We start from the raw sequence: 4779 nt of genomic DNA on the forward strand, positions 1-4779 counted from the left end.
ATGCTTAACTTGGCAAATAAACTAAGTAGTACAACTACTTCTTAGTTTATTTGTTAAGTGTTTGAGACAAGTAATTTTATGACTTGAAATCAATTTTAGGTGATCAATCTAAAAAGAGCATTAAGAATTTCTCAAACAAGTAAAATTAACCAAGGCACCAACTTGAATGATTAAAATTCAAACTTGAGAATATAAGAAGAAGTAGAAATACATAACCATATTCAAAAGAAATTGTTAGGAGTATGAGCCATCCATCCAATGATTGGATGCTATGAGTTCCAAATGAGATTACAAAATGAATTTTTGCATCTCATTTGCCTTCTCTTTTTCTCCTCTTGAATTATAAACTAAAATTGCAAAACTTACTTAAATAAAGTTCCTAAGAACTAAGAACAAGAAGAGAGAACTTCATGGAAGAATTTCAAGGCAAGATATGATGTGTTTTTTATTCGAATGAAATGCCTCTATTTATAGAAATTTCATGGAGCCGGGGAGTTGCTTGTTAGCACCGCTCAGCAGCTGACCAAACCCTTCAGCTTGGGTTTGGTCACTTGATCAAACAACTTTGTCACCTCCTTATGCTTGACTCATCAAAGCTAGTTGTGAGCTGTGGGAGCAGCTATGGTGAGCTACTCTGAAAAGCCTATGGTGGGTTACTTGAAGTGATGTCATTGGTGACTACATGGTTTGCTTGATGGCTAAGTCAAGTCTGGGTGCATACCGCTTAGCACACGTGTTGCACCACTAAGCTACTTGTTCAGCAGCTTTGACCATGCTGACTGGGACGTGGCCTGGTGCTTGCTGATTTGGGCAGGAGTCTGATTCTCCACTGAGCTGCTTGGTTGCACCGCTAAGCTACTTGTTGAGAGCTATCTTGCACCGCTAAGCTGCTTGTTGAGCAGCTTGGGCATGTGCCAAGCTCGTGCCTGACCGTGTCAAGCTTTAGTTCTGACCGTGTCAGAACTAGTCAGTTGCTAGGCTGAGCGGCCAAGCAGGTCCACTCAGCTGCTTGCTTGATCGGCTTGGTCCATGTCGCAGCTTGGTCCAGGTCAGGCTAGTGTCCAGGTCAGCTTAGCGGGGCTTGGTCCACACTTAGCTGCCTGGTTGAGCATCTTAGTTTTTGATATCTATTTCTTTTTTACCATGAGTCTTTTTTCTCCTTCTTTCTCCTTTCTAAATCTTACAAAATACAATTCAAAGAAATACACACACAAATATACAAGATTGTGATATTTTATACAAAAAGTATTGTTTCAAGTTGGTTTTTCTCAATTATGCTTAAGATAAGTGCCATAAAAGTGTATGAAATTTAGGTATGTTTGACACTTATCAAACTCCCCTCAAATTAAAACTTTGTTTGTCCTAAAAAAATGTTAACATTATCCGAAATAAATTTGGCTAAAAATAATAATGATCAAAATGATTTCAAATGTATAAGCATGTCAAAAATAGATTTCAACGAGATTTTTCATGATTTGTGAATTTTGACACATAATGCTTCAAACAAGAAATCAATGCTTTTGTTTATAAAAAATGTGTAACAATTTACCTAAGCAAATATTTTTCTAACTAAAAGGTGTTTCTTTGCCCACAAGTTCAAAGTTGGAACTTTTAAAGGGTAAGTGTTTCACTCAAATTTTCAAGCATTTGTTTGTAGTAATTTGAACTTGTTCTTTATCTCACATATTCTCTTAAATTGCATAATTAATCAAAGATCACTAAGGTCTTTATTTTGGTTGTAATGAGGCTTGGTTTGGATAATGGTTTTCCTAGATTTTCAAGGCTAAGTTAAAAAGAGAGTATTTTTGAAATTTTTCTCAATGGAATACTTTACTCTTCTTTTTTTTTTTCATTATTTTTCCCAACCTCTTTAACTTTGTTAACATTGGCTTCTATTTTTTTCAATCTCTTTTTGTTTCTTTTTTCATTTGTAAAGATTGAGTTTTTCTTTTCTTTTAAGAAGCAAAGTCCACCAAATTTCCCCTCAACTTAATCATTTCAAACTATTCTTTTTTTTAAAATTTAATGCTAACTTATAACATTTTTTTCAATTCGGTTTCATGGGATAGTTTCAAAAAAATTATTTCATTTGTTTGGCTCAAAGGGGCTTATCAAAGGATGATCCTAATTTGGTTTGGACTTTTTGGCCTTTGGTTCAACTAATCAAAGAACATGCCTTGATCATTTCTTATCATTCTTATGCAATTAAGAGATTTAGAGACTCAAAAAAGTTTAATTAGACAAATCAAATGTTGATTCTCACTTTGATTATCTCGTGTGTTTGACTCACTCCCTTACTTGGTTTGGATTTAACTGTAACCTTGTCCATTTACGAGGTTAAGAATGATAAATTGGAGGAATGGTACCTGGGAAAGGGGCCGTTAGCTGAGATTCGGATGGAGTCTCGTTTACTCACTCGCTCGGGTGTATACCCGAAAGTCTAAGCCCGCCGGATCCATTGAGAGACACAAGGCTCGTCTTGTAGCAAACGGATAGACTCAGCTCGGGATTACCTGGAAACGTTTGCTCCGGTAGCTAAAAGAAAGTCCTCGATGAGAGTGAAGGATGATCGGGCGGAATCGTCTCGTGAAGTTGTATCTCTTCTCATGGTTCATATTGTCTAAACTTATTTCGCTGGCAAAAACAGTGAGTCGAGTCGGCAGACTTTTTTACTCCATTGTGAGTCAGCCTATCGATATAAAATAATGCTTGTAGTCACCGAGATAAATAATTTTATACCTCGACTCTACAAGGGTTACTTACCCTGGTTGCCACATTCCCGTTATACAATACAGGGAATGACGTGGATGCCGACATGGAAATATCTTCCGAACAGTGTCAAAGCAAAAAACATGGTCGAGATTTGGTTTCACCCCAAAAAGGCAGCTAAAGAAGGAGAGGCTCACCGATATTAGCTAGGCCGGGGATTATGAAGTAGAGAAAAGTTCGAGAGAACGGTTCATGGCTCGAAAAGAAAAAAAATGGATGTACAAGTCAGATGATAAACTTTAGTATTGAACTGGTAGATACCCTTTGAAGAAAGTCGTCTTCACATCCAAACAAATTTAATTTTACATATTTACACAATCTAGACAAGAAAATAAAAATTTTAAATTACATCAAGTCTTGTTCCCCCTTTTTAAATGAAGGCTTGTCCTCAAGCCTTAAAATATTTTGGGACTTACTTGATGTGATTTAGAATATGTTTAGTTTTCTAAAAAAACTAAAAATACTAATAAAAACAATATTAATTTTAACTTGATAATAACATAAATTTAAAGCATAATAGAAAATGACATAAAGAAATGTAACATGATATGAAAATTGAAATTAATTTTAGGGAAAGAGAAAACCGGAAAAGCTTTTTCTTCTTCTTCATCATCTTCATTCTCTTCTTCTTCTTCACTTGTGTCTTAGGACCTCTCTTCGGGCCACTTAGTCTTTGCCACAAATTCTTCATAGGTATATGCTTTTATTTTTGCGATCTGATTCCTCATACATCGTCAAGCAACCAAGCTCCATCTCGTTGATGTGAACCCAAATGAGCCAAAATTGGATCATGATGAATGCTCCACGTTCAATTCAAGGGAGTCCCCACTTCATTCATTATGTGACTTTGTATATGGGCCAAAGTGGGGAAAATAATTCCCAACCCTCTTATGTAGGGCACGACCATGTTCTAAGGATGGCTAGGACATATTTATTATGTCCTAAGATGGTTCATGAAGCATTTAATTTGTCTTGTGTTTCTTAAATTTCAGAATAAATGAATTCCTTGAATAGCATTCAATGTGGTCAAGATGGCTTGGATAAATTTCGTGCAAGCATTCATCAAGCTTGAAGGTGCCGTCCAACTTAATTGTGCCGTCCAAATTTAAAGCATAGTGTGAACTCGACTCAAGGAGAGTGTGCCGTCCAACTTTAAATTCAAGCCAAGAAGGAATGTGTTGTCCAAATTGAAGTCTTCCTTCCTTAATTGTGCCGTCCAAACCTTGAGTTCAATTGCCACTCATCATAAAGCCTTCACAAAGAATTAAGTTGTCGCCCACATTCATTCCAAGTGATCCGTGCAATCAACATTGAATCATGAAGAATTAATCATGAAGACTTCAACATTCAAGGGAGCCGAATTACCCATGAAGAATACAGTGAAACCAAGACTTAGCATTAAGGCCTTTTCATGGAAATTCAATGTTTCAATTATGTACAATTTGAATTACTTGGGAGTCTTCGGTTGGAACTAGTCCAAAACCGTGGCTTGCCTATAAGTGTTATGTTTTGGCTTTGAATAAGATAGTTTTTTATTTCGAGTGAAAATATAAGGATAATTCCTTTTTGAGTGAGAGTTTCTTCTCCTAACTTCTTGGTTGAACCAAGATTACATATTCTTATCAAGAACCACGTTCTTGTGGCGAATAGCATCCGGCTTTTCAACATCCTTGTTGTGGCGCCATCATCCTTCTACCTTAACCATCTTCTTTTATCCAACACTATTTCTATACGGCCTAAACATTCAACATCAAAAGAACCACTCAAACCGTGGGTTCATTGCACCAAACAAGATATATTGTTAAAGAAAAGGACCTCCTGAAGAGGTTCTCATCAAGTGGTATTCAGAGGTAAGGTTCTTGCTTGGTGTGTCAAACATTTTCTTCTTGATATGTCGTGAGTCAATAGCCTATTTCTTACATCCCAAAAACAAAAACCAAAAACAAAAAGTGTCAAAAAATTTCTTTCTAACCGTGAGTCAATAGTCTTTAGTCTTTCTTACATTCCAAA

This window comes from Lupinus angustifolius, chromosome LG06 (assembly GCF_001865875.1).
Source record: "Lupinus angustifolius cultivar Tanjil chromosome LG06, LupAngTanjil_v1.0, whole genome shotgun sequence".
NCBI lineage: Eukaryota > Viridiplantae > Streptophyta > Magnoliopsida > Fabales > Fabaceae > Lupinus > Lupinus angustifolius.